Source organism: Oncorhynchus gorbuscha, linkage group LG02 (assembly GCF_021184085.1).
Source record: "Oncorhynchus gorbuscha isolate QuinsamMale2020 ecotype Even-year linkage group LG02, OgorEven_v1.0, whole genome shotgun sequence".
NCBI lineage: Eukaryota > Metazoa > Chordata > Actinopteri > Salmoniformes > Salmonidae > Oncorhynchus > Oncorhynchus gorbuscha.
Window position 1 is genome coordinate 51811547 of NC_060174.1, and position 26437 is coordinate 51837983.

At 42.4% G+C, this 26437-nt stretch overlaps 1 protein-coding gene and 1 long non-coding RNA gene across 4 annotated transcripts in view; one reads left to right on the forward strand and one right to left on the reverse strand.

Moving 5' to 3' along the window:
- The window catches only part of LOC124004004 (alpha-1,3-mannosyl-glycoprotein 4-beta-N-acetylglucosaminyltransferase C-like), a 185582-nt gene that overhangs the window by 19313 nt on the left and 139832 nt on the right, over positions 1-26437 (forward strand). The gene's annotated exons all lie outside the window — the stretch shown is intronic.
- On the reverse strand, positions 19508-22422 carry LOC124004008. 3 transcript variants are annotated; one of them, XR_006833300.1, is made up of 4 exons: positions 22393-22422; positions 20362-20518; positions 20168-20230; positions 19508-20033 (listed from the first exon to the last, which is right to left on the reverse strand). It is a non-coding gene; the product is annotated as an uncharacterized LOC124004008 (long non-coding RNA). The 3 variants fall into 3 exon arrangements; XR_006833299.1 differs by having other exon boundaries at positions 21830-22420; XR_006833298.1 differs by having other exon boundaries at positions 21695-22420.

The window sequence follows — 26437 nt, forward strand, 5'->3', positions numbered from 1 at the left end:
TGAAATGTAATCTTTGTTTTTGTATAATTTGTCTTGACTCTTGAAGAAGTGAACAAATCCTATAAAAAAAGATTCAACTGATGTTAAGAGTACACAAGTATTATTATAGTAGGACATTATAATTATTAACAGTTCAATGACAGACATAAACAAATAATATTGATATTAAACCTAATTTTGTCCAATTTACACCTAATCTAGGAATCACATACTTCAGGCAGGCCAAAGTGTTTTAGAGGTACAGTACCCACTGGTATAGATGTCTGGCTATTGGGCATATGTTATGAGGCCCTGTTGGTTGCTTGCTTGCTTCAATGCATTGCGAATTTGTCCATCTGTACATATTATTTTGGAAAACATCTATGAATTGTGACTATAGCATCATTCTTACTTTTGCACATCAAGCCACCCTATTCATCTTTTATTTTCACACGTCTTTATAGAAAAACATGTTTGTGCTCTCGTGTGTTGAAAAAGGCTCCATAATTCATAGTTTCTTTCAATACTCTAAAAGCAAAAACCCCAGTGAGAGTGAAAAAGCAACAATGACCTTTAACGTTTACACTGTATGAAAAGAGTGTGTACTGAATGGTTAGCTAGCTACTGAATCCAGAGCAGCCTTATTCCCCTGGCTGCCTTATGTGGTTGTTTACATGAGGATTATGTACACTTCAGTCACTAAGTAGCTGTATGCTGGGTACTTAGTGGTGGCTACCGCATTCAAAATGGCCTTATCAATTCCCTATAGGGTCAGTTATTTTATTAGTGGTTTTACCGGTATATTCTTGGCGTGTGCTATGGTGTTAGTTATAGCCTGTTTTTGTAGGTCGCTCTGCTCAAGACTCTGTCTCCCGCCCGTGTCATTCTGAGGGAAGCATAAAAGAGCTTTGCATTTCTCGTGTCGATGCCAGCAATTCATTATTGATAAGCAGCTGTTCCAAGTAAAATGACTGCTATTTAAGCTATAATCAGCTGTTGAAACAATAACAAAGTGTACTTACTGCCCCTGTTTTGTGTGTGGATGCTTTGTTTGTTTTTCATTTACTTTGTTTAAAAACATTGGAGTAAAACAAGCTTTTATTTTGGGTTCTGATGGGATACGACAGTTGAACTGAGCTCATGTGTCATGCAGGTGAAAGAGGACCCAAAAGCGACTTAACAGAAACAGAGTTTATTAAAGTCCAAAACGGAATAACAGAAATCCTCTAGACTTGTAGAGGGGAAACAACTGGAGAAGCGGCCACAGACTGCAGGTCGTCGGGTAGGCGCAGGCCGTAGTTGAGACACCTGCTCACACGCAGCATCTGATGAAGGCACAAAACACGACAGGACAGGGCGAAACGCAATCACAGCATGGTGAATACAATACAAGGAACCGACGGGACAGGAACGGATCACAAAGGAATAAATAGGGACTCTAATCAGGGGAAAGGATCGGGAACAGGTGTGGGAAGACTAAGTGATGATTAGGGGAATAGGAACAGCTGGGAGCAGGAACGGAACGACAGAGAGAAGAGAGAGCGAGAGAGTGAGAGAGGGAGGGGGAGAGAGAGGGATAGAAGGAGGGAAAGAACCAAACAAGACCAGCAGAGGGAAACGAATAGCATGGGGAGCACAGGGACAAGACATGACAATGAATGACAAACATGACAGTACCCCCCCACTCACCGAGCGCCTCCTGGCGCACTCGAGGAGGAATCCTGGCGGCAACGGAGGAAATCATCGATGAGCGAACGGTCCAGCACGTCCCGAGACGGAACCCAACTCCTCTCCTCAGGACCGTAACCCTCCCAATCCACTAGGTATTGGTGACCCCGTCCCCGAGAACGCATGTCCATAATCTTATGTACCTTGTAAATAGGTGCGCTCTCGACAAGGACGGGAGGGGGGAGGGAAGACGAACGGGGGTGCGAAGAAAGGGCTTAACACAGGAGACATGGAAGACAGGATGACGAAGATGTCGCGGAAGAAGCAGTCGCACAGCGACAGGATTGACGACCTGGGAGACACGGAACGGACCAATGGCGGAGTCAACTTACGAGAAGCTGTCGTAAGAGGAAGGTTGCGAGTGGAAAGCCACACTCTCTGGCCGCAACAATACCTAGGACTCTTAATCCTGCGTTTATTGGCGGCTCACAGTCTGTGCCCTGTAACGGCAAAGTGCAGACCTCACCCTCCTCCAGGTGCGCTCACAACGTTGGACAAACGCTTGAGCGGAGGGAACGCTGGACTCGGCAAGCTGGGAAGAGAACAGAGGAGGCTGGTAACCCAGACTACTCTGAAACGGAGATAACCCGGTTAGCGAATTGTGAGCGTATTCTGCCCAGGGAGCTGTTCTGCCCAAGACGCAGGGTTTCTGAAAGAAAGGCTGCGTAGTATGCGACCAATCGTCTGATTGGCCCTCTCTGCTTGACCGTTAGACTGGGGATGAAACCCGGAAGAGAGACTGACGGACGCACCAATCAAACGACAGAACTCCCTCCAAAACTGTGACGTGAATTGCGGGCCTCTGTCTGAAACGGCGTCTAACGGGAGGCCATGAATTCTGAATACATTCTCAATAATGATTTGTGCCGTCTCCTTAGCGGAAGGAAGTTTAGCGAGGGGAATGAAATGTGCCGCCTTAGAGAACCTATCGACAACCGTCAGAATCACAGTCTTCCCCGCAGACAAAGGCAGACCGGTAATGAAGTCTAAGGCAATGTGAGACCATGGTCGAGAAGGAATGGGGAGCGGTCTGAGACGACCGGCAGGAGGAGAGTTACCCGACTTAGTCTGCGCGCAGTCCGAACAAGCAGCCACGAAACGGCGCGTGTCACGCTCCTGAGTCGGCCACCAAAAGCGCTGGCGAATAGACGCAAGAGTGCCTCGAACACCGGGATGACCCGCTAACTTGGCAGAGTGAGCCCACTGAAGAACAGCCAGACGAGTGGAAACAGGAACGAAAAGGAGGTTACTAGGACAAGCGCGCGGCGACGCAGTGTGCGTGAGTGCTTGCTTAACCTGTCTTTCAATTCCCCAGACTGTTAACCCGACAACACGCCCATAAGGAAGAATCCCTCGGGATCAGTAGAAGCCACAGAAGAACTAAACAGACGGGATAAGGCATCAGGCTTGGTGTTCTTGCTACCCGGACGGTAAGAAATCACAAACTCGAAACGAGCGAAAAACAACGCCCAACGAGCTTGACGGGCATTAAGTCGTTTGGCAGAACGGATGTACTCAAGGTTCTTATGGTCTGTCCAAACGACAAAAGGAACGGTCGCCCCTCCAACCACTGTCGCCATTCGCCTAGGGCTAAGCGGATGGCGAGCAGTTCACGGTTACCCACATCATAGTTGCGCTCAGATGGCGACAGGCGATGAGAAAAATAAGCGCAAGGATGAACCTTATCGTCAGACTGGAAGCGCTGGGATAGAATGGCTCCCAACCTCTGAAGCGTCAACCTCGACAATGAATTGTCTAGTGACGTCAGGAGTAACGAGGATAGGAGCGGACGTAAAACGTTCTTTTAGAAGATCAAAAGCTCCCTGGGCGGAACCGGACCACTTAAAACACGTCTTGACAGAAGTAAGAGCTGTGAGAGGGGCAGCAACTTGACCGAAATTACGAATGAAACGCCGATAGAAATTAGCGAAACCTAAAAAGCGCTGCAACAGAAACAGAGTTTATTAAAGTCCAAAACGGAATAACAGAAATCCTCTAGACTTGTAGAGGGGAAACAACTGGAGAAGCGGCCACAGACTGCAGGTCGCTTCGGGTAGGCGCAGGCCGTAGTCGACTGAGACACCTGCTCACACGCAGCATCTGATGAAGGCACAAAACACGACAGGACAGGGTGATACACAATCACGGCAAAAACACGACAGGACAGGGCGAAACGCAATCACAGCATGGTGAATACAATACAAGGAACCGACGGGACAGGAACGGATCACAAAGGAATAAATAGGGACTCTAATCAGGGGAAAGGATCGGGAACAGGTGTGGGAAGACTAAGTGATGATTAGGGGAATAGGAACAGCTGGGAGCAGGAACGGAACGACAGAGAGAAGAGAGAGCGAGAGAGTGAGAGAGGGAGGGGGAGAGAGAGGGATAGAAGGAGGGAAAGAACCAAACAAGACCAGCAGAGGGAAACGAATAGCATGGGGAGCACAGGGACAAGACATGACAATGAATGACAAACATGACATCATGAGGCATTAATTTACAAGTTATATTCTTCAAGAATCAATGGGTACATATCATTCATTTATAAGTCCAAAGATTGATGTAGCAACTGCAGATTGCCACGTTAAATTAATGATTTTTTTATAATGCACATCATGTTGTTGTTTATGGTTACTTTTACTGCTCTCTGAATGAGAATGGCAGTAAAAATGTACTGTACATGCTTCAACATATGTCTACTAATTACCTCCTAAGGTTAGCGGATTCATTGTTTCTCAGATGAGTCGTGTCTAAAAGGGATGTCTACTCTGTTTGTCTCTCTGACTGAATTCTGCGGGAAATACATTTTCCTTTTGTCACAGTCAGACACTAATATGATCATATTCCACATAAAGTGCCTTCAGAAAGTATTCATACCCCATTACTTATTCTACATTTTGTTGTCAAAGTGGGATTAAAATGGATGTAATTTTACTTTTTCGTCAACAATATACACAAAATACTCTGTAATATAATAGTGGAAGAAAATGTCTAACATTTTCCAAAATAAAACCCTAATATCTTGATTAGATAAGTATTCAACCCCTGTGTCAATACATGTTAGAATAACATTTGAAAGCGATTACAGCTGTGAGTCTTTCTGTGTAAATCTCTAACAGCTTTCCACACCAGGATTGTGTAACATTTGCCCATTTTTTTTTTCAAAATTCTTCAATCTGTCAAATTGGTTGTTGATCATTTCTAGACTGCCATTTTCAGTTCTTGCCATGGATTTTCAATCAGATTTAACTCAAAACTGTAACTTGGCCACTCAGGAACATTCACTGTCTTCTTGGTAAGCAACTCCAGTTTAGATTTGGCCTTGTGTTTGAGGTTATTGTCCTGCTGAAAGGTGAATTCATCTCCCAGTGTCTTGTGGAAAGCAGACTGAATCAGGTTTTCCTCTAGGAGTATGCCTGTTTCTACAGTTGAAGTCAGATGTTTACATACACTTATGCTGAAGTCATTAAATTTCATTTTTTAACCACTCCACAAATTTCTTGTTGACAAACTATAATAATAATAATAATAATAATAATATATGCCATTTAGCAGACGCTTTTATCCAAAGCGACTTACAGTCATGTGTGCATACATTCTACGTATGGGTGGTCCCGGGGATCGAACCCACTACCCTGGCGTTACAAGCGCCATGCTCTACCAACTGAGCTACAGAAGGACCACTATAGTTTTTGCAAGTTGGTTAGGACATCTACTTTGTGCATGACACAAGTTGTTTTTCCAACAGTTGTTTACAGACAGATTATTTCACTTATAATCCACTGTAGCACAATTCCAGTGGGTCAGGAATTTACATTACTGTGCCTTTAAACAGCTTGGAAAATGGCAGAAAATGACATCATGCTTTTAGAAGCTTCTGATGGGCAAATGATCATCATTTTAGTCAATCGGAGGTGTATCTGTGAATGTATTTCAAGGCCTACCTTCAAACTCAGTGCCTCTTTGCTTGACATCATGGGAAAGCAAAGGACCTTTTGAAGATGCTGGAAGAAACCGGTACAAAAGTATCTATATGCACAGTAAAACGAGTCCTATATCGACTTAACCTGAAAGGCCGCTCAGCAAGGAAGAAGCCACTGCTCCAAAACCGCCATATGAAAGTCAGACTACGGTTTGCAACTGCACATGTGGACAAAGATCCTACTTTTTGGAGAAATGTCCTCTGGTCGGCCATAATGCCCATCGTTATGTTTGGAGGAAAAATGGGGAGGCTTGCAAGCTGAAGAACACCATCCCAACCGTGAAGCACGGGGGTGGCAGCATCATGTTGTGGGGGTGCTTTGCTGCAGGAAGGACTGGTGCACTTCACAAAATATATGGCATATATGAGGAAGGGAAATTCTGTGGATATATTGAAGCAATATCTCAAGACATCAGTCAGAAAGGTAAAGCTTGGTTGCAAATGGGTCTTCCAAATAAATGGACAACGACCCCAAGCATACTTCCAAAGTTGTGACAAAATGGCTTTAAGGACAACAAAGTCAAGGTAAAAAAAAGCCCTGACCTCAATCCTATAGAACATTTGTGGGCAGAACTGAAAAAGTGTGTGCGAGCAAGGAGGCCTACAAACCTGACTCCGTTATACCAGCTCTGTCAGGAGGAATGGGCCAAAATTCACCCAGCTTATTGTGGGAAGCTTATTGAAGGCTACCTGAAACGATTGAACTAAATTAAACAATTTAAAGGCAATGCTAGCAAATACTAATTGAGTATTTAAACATCTGACCCACTGGGAATGTGATGAAAGAAATAAAATCTGAAGTAAATCATTCTCTCTACTATTATTCTGACATTTCACATTCTTAAAATCAAGTTGTGATCCTAACTGACCTAAGACAGGGAATTTTTACTAGGATTAAATGTCAGGAATTGTGAAACAGAGTTTAAATGTAATTGGCTAAGGTTTATGTAAACTTCCCACTTCAACTGTAGATTGAGATGTTGATCAATTAGATTTCAACCAAATATGACCCTATTATCCACCATAAAATGATGTGGTCTGCCAAGTGAGTCGATTGTGGCCACTAGTTCTTCCAATTTCCAATTATACCCCGCTTTGAGTGGCTCTGTTCTTTCTGTGTAGGCTATTTATAAGGCTGTGCTCTTGAGTCTCATACTGTACAGTACCACCTGCGGTATTTTTCTTTTGTTAGTGCTGGTGCCTCTCCCTGGTACTCTATGGTCTCAGTTTTACCATAACCTTTTAAAGCTTTATAATGGGCTTAATGAACTACATTGTACACTGTAACTTAGATTTTTATGACAAGGCGAGACCCAAATGCAGACACAGGAGGCAGATGGTTGGAATCTTACAATGTTTATTAATCCAAAGGGGTAGTCAAAGGAATGGTCGAGGACAGGCAAAAAGGTCAAAACCAGATCAGAGTCCAGGAGGTACAGAGTGGCAGACAGGCTCGTGGTCAAGGCAGGCAGAATGGTCAGGCAGGCGGATACAAAGTCCAGAAACAGGCAAGGGTCAAAACCGGGAGAATGCAAAATGCAGGAGAAAGGGAAACCACTGGTTGACTTGGAAACATACAAGATGAACTGGCACAGAGACACAGGACACAGGGGTAAATACACTGGGAGGTGGTGGAGACCATCACAAGGACCGGTGAAACTGCAGTGTTGAGCGCTCACCAGCCATGATAAAACCTGGGTTATAGAGCCATCATTCAGGACAGTGGGGTAGGCAGCACCTGGAGGTGGTGGAGACCATCACAAGGACCGGTGAAACAGATCAGGGCGTGACAAGAGCAGGCTAGTCATTACACTGTCAAAACAAAGCTTTACTGTTAGTAGAAAGAGTAGACAGGGCATGTTAGACAATATTATGTTTTGTCATTTAATGTTTTTTAACATTTGTCATTTAGCAGACACTGTAATCCAGAGCGAATTAAATAATGACAAGTCTCCAAATAAGACGATAAATTCACCAATACAAATATTTTTCTAATGAAGTGTAGGCCTAGTAAAACTCACTTTTCTCTAACTAAGCCTTGCAGCCCCACTGTCCTGAATGATGGCTCTATAACCCAGGTTTTATCATATCGCTCAACACTGCAGCTCAGCCTCTGATACAAATTTGCCTCCTCTCAGCCATGTCACTGCCTTGGTCAGTGGTTTGTTTTGTGATCCTGCATAAGCCTATAATGTATACAATCTATCTACAGACCACAAAATGCATTTTCATGCCTTTCAATATTGGAGCACCTCCAAATCAAATTACACAATCAACTAGGGCTGGGCGATATGGCCAAAATATTATATCACGGTATTTAATAATAAACATTCAAAGTTTGCTTTATGAGTAGTGCAGGACCCTAGGGTGGCAGCACATACATTCTAAGTGATTTCAATGGGTCTTTCTCCATTCTGATTGTTTTATACTGTTCAATGTAACTTCAACCCTTCAAAAGTCATACTTTTCATCCATTTCTGCATTTGTGATCATTTCCACACTGTCATGTAGGGCTGCATGATATGGGAAAGTAATCTGGGCCTTATTTTTAACCAAATGTTGCAATTTGACTTGTGATTTGGAGCAAAACACTTGGGTTAACTGTTGGAATAATGGGAATATAATGTATATTCTAATTATATAGTTAAAATATAATAGTGGGCACTTTTTATTCAGTGTTGTTTTGACATGACAACAAATGAAAATGCCATGGAGGAGTTATTGTGACAGGGTAGGAACTAATGTGTTGAACGGTGTTTCCTATGAGACCCTATAATCTTTGGCTTTAATGAGCATCTCTCCTGTTGATCCTTAGATATGGTAATCCCAAGGTATGTTACTTTTTCCTTGACTGGAATATGTCATATAGAGGGTATCACACAGTCTTTACCAGCAAACAATTCACACTTATTAAGGTTTAGGCAAAGACCAGATGCTTTGGAAAATATATTTATCACATTGACTGCTCTAGGTATCTAGTCAGCATCTTTCAAAAAGAGGGTTGTGTCATCTGCAAGTTGACTTATGATAATATCTCTGTCCGCAATAGAGATCCCTTTTATATCATTAGATTTAACAGAACTTGGGTTGCAAGCAGGATGAGGTAAGGCGAAATTGGGCGACCTTGCCTAATTCCTCTTTTCAAATCAAATCTAGGAGAAGTGCCATGCTTTAATTTAATTGAACTGTTCCCATTCATATAAAGAGTTGTAATAGTACTACAAAATAATTCCCCAAAGGAGAGAAGTAGAAGCTCATGTTCCACTGTATCAAAGGCTTTATAAAAGTCTAAGAAGACAATAAAACGATCTTCGAAGGTTAAATCAGGATAGTCAATAAGGTCTAACACCAGTCGGATATTATTAGATATATGTCTATTTCTCATGAAGCTAGATTTGGTCTCTTCTGTAATTGAGTCCAATACTGCCTTCATTTTCTTTGCAAATATAGAGGCTACTATTTTGTAGTCATTATTGAGCAGACAGATTGGACGCCAATTATCGAGTAGAAGCAAGTCTTTCTTGGGCTTAGGGATTAATGTAATCAGACCTTGAGTCAAACTGGGAGGGAGAGCATTATTTACAATGCTTTCAGAAAAGACCTCCAACAGAAAAGGGGCCAACTGTTGAGAAAAAGTTTTGTAAAACTCAGCAGATATACCATCAGTCCCAGGAGTTCAATCAAATAATTGATTTGTTCAACTATAATAGGGTCATCACACTGTTCCCTCTCAGCCTCCCCAATTAATTTCACATCCCCCAGAGAGTCAAAAAAAGTGTTGAGGAAACCTCACAATACTTAGAACTATATATATTTCTGTAGAAGTTGCAGCTGAAGTTAGATATTAATTTGGGATCATTAGTGATGAGGCCAAATATTTAATTGTTGAATTGTATAATATTTAGATTGCTATTTTGCTCACCCTCTTCTAGCCACTTCTTCCTCGATATGACAAAGGCTCCCTCTGCTTTCAGTTTATACATATCATCCACCTTGTTTTGTAGCTCAAAAAGAACAGATTTGTCCTCCTCTTAGAGACTTTCAACAGGCTTTTGAACAAGAGAGGTGATCTTTGTAATTACACTTTCTTCTTCAGCTCTCCTTGTCTTGGCAAGAATACTTACATATTTTCTTAAATATTTTCCAACCTCATATTTAAAAAGCTCCCAGTTATTACTGTATGAATTGTCATGCATAGCTTTGTTCCAAATGTGTGTAATTAAATTGTTTATCTCCATCTTGACCAACTCATGTTTTAATATAGAGCTATTAAGCCTCCAGTAGGATGCTCTGCCAAGGCCATTATCAGAGATAAAAAGTTTAATGTCAATTTAAACAGCTCTATGATCAGTAAGGGGAATGGTCGGGATGTTAACAGAAATACCCTGTTTATCAAAACATTTAGCCAAAAATCTATGTGTGATTGTCTGGAGCATGCCTTATTACTCAATCTGCAAGACTTGTCATTAGGAAACTTTACTCTCCAAGTATCTATAATATCAAACCTTCCCATAAACTGCCTCAAAGTTATATTTATAGAAGTGGACTGTCCCGGAGGCCAACTATCAATTAAATTAGTCAGAGAAATATTAAAATCCCTACCTACAATAAGTAAAGCATTCAGGAACTTGGTTAGCCAATGGACAATACGTTTTTTCTAAAGATTCAAGTAACTAATCGTTTTCAAGTTTGGAATTGTAACCATAAATGTTGGTAATAATAATGTTGTTGTACCCACAGTGACTATTAAAACCTTCCCCAACCAGAAACCGTGGATTGATGGCAGCATTCGCGCAAAACTGAATGCGCAAACCACTGCTTTTAATCATGGTAAGGCGACCGGAAACATGACCGAATACGAACAGTGTAGCTATTCCCTCCTCAAGGAGTGTCCTCAAGTGTCAGTATAGAGACAAAGTAGACTCACAATTGAACGGCTCAGACACAAGACGTATGTGGCAGGGTCTGCAGTCAATCACGGATTACAAAAAGAAAACCATCCCCGTAGCGGACACCGATGTCTTGCTCCCAGACAAGCTGAACAACGTCTTTGCTCACTTTGAGGACAATGCCACTGACACGGCCGGCTACCAAAACCTGCGGGCTCTCCTTCACCGCAGCCAACGTAGGTAAAGTATTTACTCGCAAGGCTCGCAAGGCTACCGGCCCAGACTGCATCCCTAGCCGCGTCCTCAGAGCATACGCAGACTAGCTGGCTGGTTTGTTTACGGACATATTCAATCAATCTCTATCCCAGTCTGCTGTTCCCACATGCTTCAAGAGGGCCACCATTGTTCCTGTTCCCAAGAAAGATAAGGTAACTGAGCTAAACAACTATCGCCCTGTAGCACTCACTTCCATCATCATGAAGTGCTTTGAGAGACTAGTCAAGGATCATATCACCTCCACCCTACCTGACACCCTCGACCCACTCTAATTTGCTTACCGCCCCAATAGGTCCACAGACGACGCAATCGCAATCACACTGACCTAACCCTTCTGGACAAGAGGAATAAGGGTCTCGACCCTGCCTGTGCAACTGGGTCCTGGACTTTCTGACAGGCCACCCCCAGGTGGGGAGGGTTGGAAACAACATCTCCACCCTGCTGATTGGGGCACCACAAGGGTGCGTTCTCAGCCCTCTCCTGTACTCCCTGTTCACCCATGACTGCGTGGGCATGCTCGCCTCCAAATCAATCACCAAGTTTGCAGACGACACTACAGTGGTAGGCTTGATTACCAACAATGACGAGATGGCCTACAGGGAGGAGGTGAGGGCCCTCGGAGTGTGGTGTCAGGAAAATAACCTCACATTCAACGTCAACAAAACAAAGGAGATGATCGTGGACTTAGCAGAGGGAGCACCCCCTATCCACATCGACTGGACAGTAGTGGAGAAGGTGGAAATGTTTAAGTTCCTCGGCATACACATCACAGACAAACTGAAATGGTCCACCCACACAAACAGCGTGGTGAAGATGGCGCAACAGCGCCTCTTCAACCTCAGGAGGCTGAAGATATTTGGCTTGTCACCAAAACCACTCACAAATTTTAACAGATGCACAATCGAGAGCATCCTATCGGGCTGTATCACCGCCTGGTCCGGCAACTGCTCCCACCACAACCGTAAGGCTCTCCAGAGGGTAGTGAGGTCTGCACAAACTATCACCGGGGGCAAACTACCTGCCGTCCTCAAGGCCATCAGACTGTTAAATAGCCATCACTTACATTGAGTGGCTGCTGCCAACATATTGATTCAAATCTCTAGCCACTTTAATAATTAAACATTGGGATGTAATAAATGTATCACTAGTCACTTTAAACAATGCCACTTTATATAATGTTTAAATACCCTATATTACTCATCTCATATGTATATACTGTACTCTATACCATCTACTTCATCTTGCCTATGCTTTTTGGCCATCGCTCATCCATATATTTATATGTTCATATTCTTATTAATTCCTTTACACTTGTGTGTGTATAAGGTAGTTGTTGTGAAATTGTTAGATATTACTGCACGGTTGGAACTAGAAGCACAAGCATTTTGCTACACTCGCATTAACATCTGCTAACCATGTGTATATCACCAATAAAATTTGATTTGATTTATGCCTATTTATCAACAGCAAATAATTTGACCGTGGCCTTTGGGGGTTGATACCATTCTCGTTTAGGTTTTACTTTACTATAACTCTATTTCTAATTGAATTTATTGTAAGGGAAATGAAAACATGCTCCATGGTGCAGTATGCTTTTAGAATAATGCAAAACATATCTTTGACTCTATCCAGCGAAGCAAATGACGCCAGCCCACTGAATGAATGACAAATGGATGGAATGGGCAATAATTGTGCAAGTTAATTCCCAATTTAAATTAGGCCTAACTGAATGATGAGGGTGAAGAGGTTCATTTAGTGTAGAACAGCAATAGTGTAAAGTTGAGTTTGTGTTATGCCTATTTATCAGTGTTGGGGCTCATGTTAATTCGTGCCTTGCAGGTTGGTACCATTCTCTATTCAGAAAGGGCATTTCTGCAGTTTCTATTACACTTACCTTTGTAAAGTAACTTTCATGATTCAAGAGTGCAGCTCTATTTCCAAAGGCAGCATTGCTCTGGCTACTAGTAACATAATAAACGTAAAATTTAAATGCTGTTTATTTATGTAATTCATCCTTAAACAATTGTTCATGCACGACTGCTTTTCTTTAGGAATACAGCAAATTATTTCATCTGTGCACCTGGCAGGTTATATTATTATTTATGTTTTTTTCTTTGTCAATAGAAGCTCTAACTTGAATTTTTTAATTACTATTCAAATCTACAAATAAAGTTGATCAAATCAATTAAACTGTTTTAATTGTAAAGGAAACTAAAATAGGCTACAGACCTATGATTTTTCTTTGACTTCGTAGAATTAAAACGAAACATATTCTTGACTCTAAACAAATAACTATTGTTTAAAAAAAAAAATATATATTGATATATTTCCACACATAATTATTTATGCAAGTAATCATTTATAATAGTTAATGCACTATTTATCAAGCGTTGGTACGAGTTGATATGCATCTGATATCCTAAATGTACTGCAGTTAATTGCCATCATATCCTAAATGGGACACCTAGCAACGTCCTCTAGTGGGTACTTATAGTGCCTTCGGAAAATATTCAGACCCCTTGACTTTTTCCATTTTACGTTACAGCCTTATTCTAAATTGGATTAAATATGTTTTTTTTTCCCTCAGCAATCTACACACGATCCCCCATAATGACAAAGCGAAAACAGGTTTTTAGACATTTTTGAAAATGTATATAAAATAAAAAAACACATACCTTATTTACATAAGTATTCAGACCCTTTGCTATGAGACTCGAAATTGAGCTCAGATGCACCCTGTTTCAATTAATCATCCTTGAGATGTTTCTACAACTTGATTGGAGTCCACCTGTGGTGGAGAAAGGATTGTGTCGAGGGACAGATATGGGGAAGGGTACCAAAACATTTCTGCAGCATTGAAGATCCCCAAGGACGCAGTGGCCTCCATCATTCATAAATGGAAGGAGTTTGGAACCACGAAGACTCTTCCTAGAGCTGGCCGCCCGGCCAAACTGAGCAATCGGGGGGGAAGGGCCTTGGTCAGGGAGATGACCAAGAATCCGATGGTCATTCTGACAGAGCTCTACAGTTCCTCTGTGGAGATGGGAGAACCTTCCAGAAGGACAACCTTCTCTCCACCAATCAGGCCTTTAAGGTAGAGTTTTACTGAATAGCCATTATTCTGTAAAAGGCACATGACAGCCCGCTTGGAGTTTGCCAAAAGGCACCTAAAGACGCTCAGACCATGAGAAACAAGATTCTCTGGTTTGATGATACCAAGTTTGAACTCTTTGGCCTGAATGCCAAGCGTCACGTCTGGAGGAAACCTGACACCATCCCTACGGTGAAGCAGAGATCTTTCATGAAAACCTACTACCGAGTGCTCGGGACCTGACTGGCGCAAAGGTTTACCGTCCAACAGGACAACGACCCTAAGCATACAGCCAAGACAACGCAGGAGTGGCTTCGAGACAAGTCTCTGAATGTCCTCTAGTGGCCCAGCCAGAGCCCGGACTTGAACCTGATCGAACATCTCTGGAGAGAACTGAAAATAGTTGTGCAGCAACGATCCCCATCCAACCTGACAGAACTTGAGAGGATCTGCATAGAAAGAGTGGGAGAAACTCCCCAAATACAGGTGTGCCAAGCTTGTAGCGCCATACCCAAGAAGGCTCAATGCTGTAATCGCTGCCAAAGGTGCTTCAACAAAGTACTTAGTAAAGGGTCTGAATACTTCTGTAAATGTTTATTATTTTTATTTTATTTTTATCTTTAATGAATTTGCAAAAGTTTCAAAAACTATTTTAAAATAAGCTGTAACGTAGAAAAAGTCAAGGGGTCTGAATACTTTCCCGAAGGCACAGTATAGGCTGAATGGCGGTTCTGGTGTTAAGGCTTCCTGGGCGGCCAGCAGCTATCACTAGAGGAGGAGAAGGAAGAGGAGCAGGAGGGGGAGGAAGGTAGCCTATTAATGCTTCTTTAATACTCTGCCAACCAGCAGGATATTAGAAATCAAAGTGAAGAAATACACCACAGTGACAAGAAAGAAATTAAGTCAGGTTTGCTCAGAGACTTCATTTGACTAATGTGTTTATAGCCAGAGTAATGAATCAAGTTAAGGAAACAACAGAATAATTCATGTGAGCTGTTCCTGCTAAATAACAAAGTAAATACGGGGAAAACTGTTTTATTTCCCGTTGGAGTGAGCTGGTAGAGATTTTCTCCTCTCAACTAAATGAGCTAAAACCAGACATCTTCGGCCAGGAGACCTACTTATTGTTCTGTTCTGCATTATGCTTATTTTTTTGTTTTGTTGTTAAGTTTTCTGTGGGGATTTGCTTTAAAATGTTGTTAATTATATTTTAACATAATCAAATAAGAGAGTGGAAGTACTGTAAAGTAAACATGATTTGTAAACTAAACTTCATTCCCTAAATTGTATGACCCCCTCTCAGTATTCATGCTGCTACTCAAAGGGAGTTATTGGGAGAGAGCGTCAAGTTGCTTGCTTCTCATGAACTCAATACTAATGCAAAATCCCTGAATAGATACCATTACACAATATATGAAAAATAATTCCTAATAGACCTGGGGAATCATGATAGGCACTTTGGAGCAGTTGCATTGACCCACATTACTCCTGGAATAAAAGGCCTTTTCAACATAAACTATCTATTTTTCCACTTAACTTGCTTTTTAGTCCAGAAGTAGGCTTATAAACTTAATCTTGGTCTGTGTACAAATGCCCTTTTGGGTTGTGTCGGGTGATAGTGTTTTGGAAATGCTGTTGTCCTGTGCTGTGCCATTAGTTCACAAGGTTAGACTTACATTTAGTTTTCAACAATGGAGATTTGTATAAACCTTGCTGTTTGTCTCTACGACATTTGAAACATTTAGTCAATATTCAAATTCAATCTCCAGCTGTCCCGTAGTAATACATGTGTCGGGAGTCGGAACAAGATAGTGTTTTATGTAATTGTGTGAGCTAAGTTGTTTATGTTGTTGAATTATGGCCTTCCACGTCGTTCATTATTTTCCATGGAACACATATCCACTTGTTGATTATCCCTTACTTATTTGTTTTGGAGACTGAAGTAGTTTCCCTTAAAGAAACATGGTTGCCACGCTCGCTGTTGCCAAGCAATGTAGGTTTGCTCCATTTTAACTTGCTGAGCCACCTTGTTGGATCGGATCCACATACCAGCGGTCTTGGAAAAATGTCCACCTTACACATGTTTGTTTGTAGAGTTTGTTTTAATAGAGAGTCCAATAGACTTCAGGGCAATTGAAAAGCAATAAAGTCATGCACAGAAACACATTTGTTTTCTATCTGTGAATAAATTCATTACATGTGTTGGCATGTCTTTGTTTATGATGATGGTGGCGGTGATTGTGTGCGTGTGCGTGTGTGTGTGTGTGTGTGTGTGTTTATCCAAAACACTACTATACATGGAGGAATTGTGATGAATCCACTGAAACATAAAGAATGCATTACCCTTTAAAACATTTTTTTTTTACACAGACCATTAAATTCATCAGATTTATTTTTGGTGGTTCATCAAGGAGCCGAGCTGTTGAATATTCATCATGGCCGCTGCCTAGCTCGTGTTCTTAAAATAAGGCTCATTATAGCACTCCCAGCCTCTCTCTCTCTCTCTCTCTCTCTCTCACACACAAAAGTTATTCTTCAGAGCTGTTGTCACACTCCGAAGAGAAACACAAACATGTTATTCATCTGAATTCACTCTCTGTACTCTCAGTAAGCTTCTTCTGTCTTTGTATCTTTTCAACATAGTTATTGTTTGTTGTGCATAGGCTATTGCGTGTTGTGTACCTATTACCATATTTACATGAATAATGAAGATATTTAATTAATTAAAATATATACAGTAGCAGTCAAATGTTTGAACACTCATTCAAGGGTTTTTCTTTATTTTTGACTACTTTCTATATTGTAGTATAATAGTGACATCAACCTATGAAATAACACTTATGGAATCATGTTGTAACCAAAAAAGTGTTAAACAAATTCTTCAAAGTAGCCACCCTTTGCCTTGATGACAGCTTTGCACACTTGGCATTCTCTCAACCAGCTTCACAAGGTAGTTACCTGGAATGCATTTCCAACTACTTGAAGGAGTTCCCACATATGCTAAGCACTTGTTGGCTGCTTTTGCTTTACTGTGCGGTCCAACTCATCCCAAACCATCTCAATTGGGTTGAGGTCGGTTGATTTTGGAGGCCAGGTTGTTTGATGCAGCACTCCATCACTCTCCTTCTTGGTCAAATAGCCCTGACACAGCCTGGAGGTGTGTTTTGGGTCATTGTACTGTTGAAAAACAAATGATAGTTCCAGTAAGCGCAAACCAGATGGGATGGCATATTGCTGCAGAATGCTGTGGTAGCCATGCTGGTTAAGTGTGCCTTGAATTCTAGTGTCACCAGCAAAACACCCCATACCATCACACCTCCTATTCCATGCTTCACGGGGGGGAACCACACATGTGGAGATAATCCATTCACCTACACTGCGTCTCACAAAGACATGGCGGTTGGAACCAAAAATCTCACATTTGGACTCATCAGACCAATGGACAGATTTTGACCGGTCTAATGTCCGTTGCTCATGTTTCTTGGTCCAAGTAAGTCTATTCTTCTTATTGGTGTCCTTTAGTAGTGGTTTCTTTGCAGCAACTCAACCATGAAGGCCTGATTTCACACAGTCTCCTCTGAACAGTTGATATTGAGATTAACTATGTGAAGCATTTAAATGCATCTATGTGAAGCATTTATTTGGGCTGCAATCTGTACTGCAGTTAATTGCCAATTTCTGAGACTGGTAACTGTAATGAACTTATCCTCTGCAGCAGTGGTAACTCTGGGTCTCCCTTTCCTGTGGCGGTCCTCATGAGAGCCAGTTTCATCATAGCGCTTGATGGTTTTTGCGATTACTCTTGGAGAAACTTTCAAAGTTCTTGACATTTTCCTAATTGACTGATCTTCATGTCTTAAAGTAATGATGGACTGTCATTTATCTTTGCTTATTTGAGCTGTTGTTGCCATAATATACACTGCTCAAAAAAATAAAGGGAACACTAAAATAACACATCCTAGATCTGAATGAATGAAATATTCTTATTAAATACTTTCTTCTTTACATAGTTGAATGTGCTGACAACAAAATCACACAAAAAATCAATGGAAATCAAATGTATCAACCCCTGGAGGTCTGGATTTGGAGTCACACTCAAAATTAAAGTGGAAAACCACACTACAGGCTGATCCAACTTTGATGTAATGTCCTTAAAACAAGTCAAAATGAGGCTCACGTGCCTGAATGACCTCCCTGCATGGCCTGGGCATGCTCCTGATGAGGTGGTGGATGGTTTCCTGAGGGATCTCCTCCCAGACCTGGACTAAAGCATCCGCCAACTCCTGGACAGTCTGTGGTGCAACGTGGCGTTGGTGGATGGAGCGAGACATGATGTCCCAGATGTGCTCAATTGGATTCAGGTCTGGGGAACGGGCGGGCCAGTCCATAGCATCAATGCCTTCCTCTTGCAGGAACTGCTGACACACTCCAGCCACATGAGGTCTAGCATTGTCTTGCATTAGGAGGAACCCAGGGCCAACCGCACCAGCATGTGGTCTCACAAGGGGTCTGAGGATCTCATCTCGGTACCTAATGGCAATCAGGCTACCTCTGGCAGCCCCCCAAAGAAATGCCACCCCACACCATGACTGACCCACCGCCAAACCGGTCATGCTGGAGGATGTTGCAGGCAGCAGAATGTTCTCCATGGCGACTCCAGACTGTCACGTCTGTCACATGCTCAGTGTGTACCTGCTTTCATCTGTGAAGAGCACAGGGCGCCAGTGGGGAAATTTGCCAATCTTGGTGTTCTCTGGCAAATGAAAAACGTCCTGCACGGTGTTGGGCTGTAAGCACAACCCCCACCTCTGGACGTCGGGCCCTCATACCACCCTCATGGAGTCTGTTTCTGACCGTTTGAGCAGACACATGCACATTTGTGGCCTGCTGGAGGTCATTTTGCAGGGCTCTGGCAGTGCTCCTCCTGCTCCTCCCTGCACAAAGGTGGAGGTAGCGGTCCTGCTGCTGGGTTGTTGCCCTCCTACGGCCTCCTCCACGTCTCCTGATGTACTGGCCTGTCTCCTGGTAGCGCTTCCATGCTCTGGACACTACACTGACAGACACAGCAAACCTTCTTGCCACAGCTCGCATTGATGTTCCATCCTGGATGAGCTGCACTACCTAACCACTTGTGTGGGTTGTAGACTCCGTTTCATGCTACCACTAGAGTGAAAGCACCGCCAGCATTCAAAAGTGACCAAAACATCAGCCAGGAAGCATCAAAGTTGGATCAGCCTGTAGTATGGTTTTCCACTTTAATTTTGAGTGTGACTCCAAATCCAGACCTCCATGGGTTGATACATTTGATTTCCATTGATAATTTGTGTGATTTTGTTGTCAGCACATTCAACTATGTAAAGAAAAAAAGTATTTAATAAGAATATTTCATTCATTCAGATCTAGGATGTGTTATTTTAGTGTTCCCTTTATTTTTTTGAGCCGTGTACATTGTGAGACATACACTGTGGGATATAGATATGTTTTCAACATTATGTAGCCTACATTACATACAAAACAGATAAATATAAATAATCCATGTAAATGATAATATTACACATCATTACATTTTAATGCAACGTACATACTTGAATTGTGTACATATTTATTTTTGGTATGAGGAGTTTAATTGTAGTACTCTGCTCTGCTCACGCCTCCATTCCTGAAATCTTGTGTTTAGCACAGCAGGTAGTTTCACCTCATCACAGACTCTGCATGATGGGGTCTACCCATGGGCAACCCATTAATGTCCACTTCGTAACGGCCTCCATATTTTATGACCTACTTCATCAAAGTTTCATAGAAGACTTCACTTGGCACTTCAAAGTTTTTAGAGCAAAGTCATGTTCAAATTGAAAGCTTTACCTGCATGTGACTCTTTGCTGTTGGTTGATGGTTGGACAGTCACAGGAAACTATCTTCACTATCTTTACCACTGCCTTAGGCGGAGTTACTGGAGTAGTACTGTACTGTATGTGATTCATCATCATTGATTTGAAGAGAGGGATTTTTCAGTATATTGATGGTTTTTCCATATATTGTACATCAGTGAGGCTGGTGACCTGAAACATTGAGGAGGATGGGAGACCTATAGGCGCAGAATACAGAGATGACAAAGTGTGTTTAAAAAATCGTCAAAGACGGACTATTTGAACCTACAGCATTTAATAAAGACATTTATAGTACAATATTATGGGGAATGGGAATGAGAGGGCTACTTACATAGTGTTGGGAAGGGATCACAGCAGTAATTGAATGAGCGTATGAGGCGTGTTCAGGATTTGACTGAGGAGAGAAAAAAAATGACACAACACACTACACAGTTGGGCGAAAGAGCTAAGAATTAGTTAGTCCAAGCAAGGAGTAAAATCATTGATGTGTAATATTGTGATGTGCATGTAATTCACTGTACATACAGTAATGAGAGACAATTGATAGGGGCACTCGCAGTGCCAGTGGATGTGTGGATACATGAGACGTGGCTTCAGTTCATGTCAGGAGAGAGTTGACAAAGGTAGTGGAGTGGAGTGGAGTAGTCCTCACCTCTTAATCAGGGAACAGGAGGGGATTTAGCTGTAAACACAAATAGCAGATACATTCCATTACAGCTGTGCCATCGTAGGTTTGAACTATAAGTTTCTTCATGAAGTTAAACTCAAAATTCACAAAGTCAAACACAGACTGCGCATCTCACCCACTTGACACATCAAAGTAGCCCAATAAACATTCCTGAATCAAGCCCTGATCATCCACATATCTGACCATAACTGAAAACTGAAAGCAGACTGGTGGTACCATAGGTCCCAGAGTGGTGGGGCTATGTCTACCCCCTGTGGCCTGGAGTTTTATCTGTTAACCTAACCAGGAAAACCCTGGACCCCATAAGTTACAACAGTGATTAATCCGTTGTAAAAAGGTTTTACAAGGGCTATGATGGGACCAGTTTTTCCTAATCGGGTTATATGGTTTAAAAAAACTCCTGGCCCTGGGGGGGATGAAATCCCTGTCAAACTGCAGCTACCTTATATTTGTTCATATAAATCATATTTAGACTAGATTAGGGGGGGATTTCCTCTACCCAGACACAGAGACAGCAACTGATAGACAATATAACTCACAGGGCTGAGCTTGCTTTATGCATGTTTGCAACTTTAGGCTTTATAAAACAAATGTACTAACATCAGTCATCACTATTATGTTGATTGGTTAATTCCAGGTAATCATTTTGGATTGAAAACATATAGGCAGCCTAGACGGCCCAATTTTGAATATAAACCAAATTTGATCCCATTCACATTTTCTCCTGACACACAAATGGACTATAAATACATACTATTATATACTATTATATACCATTATCAATTTGTTTACCCTGACCAGATGGACAGGGCGCATAGGCAGTATGCAGCTGCTCTTATTAGTAGCATACAGTTGATCAGAATGAAAAATAGTCTCGTTTTCATCCCATACAGCATGTCAGATTTCTCATGTTCAGGTGAACCTAGGCTGCTGCAACATTTATTACATTTGTTTTTGCTTCTGTCTGTCCGGAGTGATTATATGTTATCTTTGCTAAATAAATACAGAAGGAAAGTGGAAAGCCTACTTGAACGCATGTGTTAACCTCTCTTTTTAATCTAACTTTCAATGGATGACGCGATGGAAGCTATCAAATCATTCTGAATTGATTTCGACATCATAGAAAAGTTCCATATGTTCAGCAAGTAAAACATCGTAACGTGCAACTACCGCTGCAAGCTCCTTGTAGTTGCCCTTGTTAGCGGAACTTTCTCTCTTGGCATGTCCTCTTAAAGTCAATACTTGCATGCATCAAAACGCAGTGGTGTGGATAAGCTGCTTGAGAAAATCCCTGTTTCTTCTTACTTTCTCGTTGTGTTGCGCAGTTTGAATACACAGATCTTCATCATGATCGATGCGTCTTTTTCCCAGAAGCTTGAATCTGATGTGGGCATTTATATGCTCCCTTTTTTAGATACTCTCTTTTTTCACATTTAGCTGAACAATTTTTGTTCTTCAGGTCACTGTACCCCCCTTTCACCCAAGGCTCAGACTTTCCAAAAAGCAGGCAAGCCAGAAATACAAGCGGCTTGATGAAAGGTTTCTTGTTAACCAGCTATACTTTTGATACCAATTGGTATTGAACTCCCTCAACTTTTCATCCTTCTTCATGAAACTGATCTCAGGCAGAGGTCGGCCCTCGGTTTTAATTTGCACCTTTTCCGTGTACCCCAGAGAATGAAATCGGTTCTTCAATAAAAAGTCAACAGCATTTTCAGTAGCGTTGGCAGCGAAAACTGCAAATTCGAGCTGGTAGTTAGCTAGGTAGCTACTTCTACTTGCTAATGAAGTTTGCAAGGCAAATGAAAAAAAAATTGCGCTAATTGAACACAAAAACAAAGTTCTAAAATCAAGAACTATTTATCTACCTCCTCCGTCTCCTGTAATTTGAATTGAATAATATCCCAAAAATTCTCAACTATCACCTTTCAATCTCTATCCAAAAATGTCACCAACTCACCAAGCTTATCAACACATAACCCCCCCCCCCCATAATGCTCTGTGGCACAACCCCAATACAACACATTAGGTTAATTGTCTGATTCTAATCCTATGATTGGATGGACAACATGTCAGTTCATACTGCAAAAGCTTTGATTGGAGGTCGTCCTCCGAAAGTGGTCATAATTACCATGTAGGTCTATGGATGGGGTTGAGGCCTACAAGACTCCTAGCTTTTGTATTGAAGTCAATGGACCCAGAGGAGGACAGAAGCTAGCTGTCTTCCGGCTACACCATGGTGCTCTCCCAGAGAGTGCTGTTTAAGTTACTATAGACCTTCCTTGCAAAACTGTGTGTTTTAATCAATTATTTGGGAACATAGTATAGTTTTATCTAAAAAGGCTAGCTTTTTTTCGTGTTTCACAATTTTTATTTTTATTAAATTTCACTGGGTAGGATGGTCCTCCCCTTCCTCTTCTGAGGAGCCTCCACTGCTCTACATCCAGTTTTACAAGAACCAACAGAATTCCTAACATGGCACATTTTCAGTAGATGAAAGAAAATCATCAATGCCTTTTATGTATAGTTGAAATCAATCAATAAATCAATTAAATGAAATTATATTTGTCACGTGCGGTGAATACAACATGTGTAGACTTTGCCATGAAATGCCATACTTATGAGCCCTTTCCCAAAAATGCAGAGTAAAAGAAAGAAATACCATTTTAAAAAGAAATAGTAACACAATAAAATAACAATAACGAGCCTATATAAAGTAAATATTTTTGCTAGCTAGGGCCATCTACTTTAAGGGCTGCCTGTCTTCCCAGTAGCCTACATGGTGTGTGAACTGCTGACTGATCATAACTTGCAGATGTTTGATGACACATCAACCAGGCAGGGCCATTTGTGACTTATTTTAGTAATCAGTGGCAGTATTGGAGGGGGAGTGGTTTCTCCTGTCCTAAACATTCAGCACAGGGAGGTGTGTTCTTCACCTCTGCTAGCATTTAATGTTAGTATTTCAGTCACCCCTGGCTTCTCATTGGCAGCTGTAAGTGGTGGTCTCGTCGGAAAAACTGAGACCGTCACCAAAACAAAGACGCTTCTCCTGAGTTGTTCTGCGAAATTGTTCGAGGAAGTAAGAGAGGAAGGCTCCACACCACTCTCTCACTTGAGTATCTTACCCAGTTATTTTCTGATGATCTAATTTTGCTCTTTTGTAGCTTTGGCAACTATATGTGTGTTTTCTTTACCTGTTCGCTCCGTTCGTCCCGGTGGTGGCACAGCGCTACTCATTTCTCCTAACTGGAGATCTTCTCCTTTCTCCCTCTCTCACCTGTCCATCTGCTCATTTGAATTCCATGCTGTCCACTCAAGCTTAACATTGTTGTCATCTATCGCCCACCAGGTGCCCTTGGAGAGTTCCTTAATGAGCTTGACACCTTGATAAGCTCATTTCCACCGCTCTTCGTACTTGGCGACTTCAACCTCCCAACGTCGGCCTTTGATTAACAATTCTCTTTCCCCTCCTTGCCTCGTTTGCCCTCACCCTTTCCAAATCCCCTCCAACTCACAATGCAGGCAATATGCTTGACCTCATCTTTACTAGAGGCTGTTCATATACTAATCTCACTGCAATCCCCCTCCAGGCCTCTGATCACTACTTTGTTTCTTTCTCTGTCTCGTTTTCCTCCAACCCTAGTCATTCAGCCCAGATGGTCATGTGCAGTCACAATCTTCGCTCTCTCTCTCTCCCACTACTCTCTCCTCTTCTATCCTATCATCTCCCGCTTCGGCCAAATCCTTCTCCCTCCTATCTTCTTATTATGCCTATTCGACCCTACTCCTCCCTTGACTCGCACTGTACCCTTTCCACTCGGACGACTCGGCCCTCCCCATGTTCCGTGGCTGAGTGACTTATCGCGAGCTTTCAGAACAGGTCTGCGAGCAGCTGAACGAAAATGGAGGAAAACTAAACTTCCGGAGGACCTATCATCCTTTCACTCTCTACTTTCTCTTCTGTATCTGCTGATAGAGCCACTTTATATCACTCTAAATTTCAAGTTTCTCCCTCTAACCCTATGAAACTCTTTTCTACCTTCTCCTCAACCCTCCACCTCCTCCACCTTCTCCACCTCCCTTCTCGCTCTCTGTGTACAACTTTGTCAACCACTTTGAAAAGAAGGTTGACAACATCCGCTCTTCATTCATTCAGCCTTTTGAGTCCACACATAACTAACCTACACCCTTTCTCCCCTCTCTTTCCAGATGAAATCCTGCGACCAGTAAGGTCTGGCCGCCCGAGAACCTGCCCATTCGACCCCATCCCCTCCTCCCTTCTCCAGACCATCTCTGGAGACCTTCTCCCATACCTCACTTCCTTCATCAATTCATTCCTGACCACTTGCTGCGTCCCCTCTGACTTCAAAATGGCCTGCGTCACTCCCCTCCTCAAGAAAACAGCAGTTGACTCATCTGACGTCAAAAACTATAGACCGGTATATTTTTTATTTTCTTTCCAAAACACTTGAATGTGCTGTCTCTGATCATCTCTCTCGTTATCTCTCTCAGAATGATCTTCTTGACCCTAACCAGTCAGTCTTAAAGGTGGGTCACTCAACCAAGACTCTTTTCTGTGTTATGGAGGTTCTCTGCACTGCCAAAGCTGACTCTCTCTCTGTTATCATCCTCCTAGATCTATCTGCTTCCTTTGATACCGTGAACCATCAGATCCTCCTCTCCACCCTCTCAGGGCTGGGATCTCAGGCTCTGCACACTCTTATATGGCATCCTACCTGGCAGACCGCTCCTACCAGGAGATGTGGAGAGGATCTATGTCTGCACCACATACTCTCACTACTGGTGTCTCCCAGAGCTCGGTTATAGGCCCTCTTCTCTCTATACACCAAATCACTCGGCTCCGTCTTATCCTCACATGGTCTCTCCTATCATTGCTATGCGGATGACACTCAACTACTTTTTTCCTTCTCCCCTTCTGACACCCAGGTGGCAACACGCATCTCTGCGTGCCTGGCAGATATCTCAAATTGGATGTCGGCCCACCACCTCAAGCTCAAACACGACAAGATGGAGCTGCTCTTCCTTCCGAAAAGGCCTGCATGCTCAAAGACCTATCCATCACGGTTGACCACTCCACAGTGTCACCCTCCCAGAATGCAAATAATCTTGGCTTGTTCCTGGACAACAGTCATTCTCTGCAAACATCACAGCAGTAACTTACTCCTGCAGGTTCAGGCTCTACAACATCCGTGGAATATGACCCTGACTAATACAGGAAACGGTGCATGTCATAATTCAGGGACTTGTCATCTACCATATGGACTACTGCATCTCACTGTTGGCTGGGCTACCAGCGTGTGCCTTCAAACCCCTGTAACTTATCCAGAATGCTGCAGCCTGCCTGGTTTTCAACCTTCCCAAGTCACCCCACTCCTCCACACACCTTCAGGCTATGCTCAAACCCTACACCCCAACCCGAGCACTCTGTTCTGCCACCTAGTCTCTTGGCCACTCTGTCTTGGCACCCCAATGGTGGAACCAGCTTCCCTAAGAAGACAGGACAGCAGAGGCCCCGCCCATCTTCCGAAAGCACTTGGAACTCTACCTGTTCAAAAAGTATATTAACTGTTAGGGATGATGCGAATTTTCGCAGCTTTTTGTAAAAAATTGCGCAACATTTCAACGTCCTGCTACTCATGCCAGGAATATAGTATATGCTTATGATAAGTATGTGTGTATAGAAAACACTCTGAAGTCTCTAAAACTGGTTAAATCGTGTCTGTGGCTATGATAGAACGTGTTTAGGAGTAAAAATCCCAGGGAAAACTGTTCACCAAAAACACAAAAAATATTCATCCGCCAGTCAATGTATTGTCTAAGGCGACAGAAAAAAAAATGAGGATCCCATTACAATGCCTACAGCTTCCACACGATGTCGCCAGTACTGGC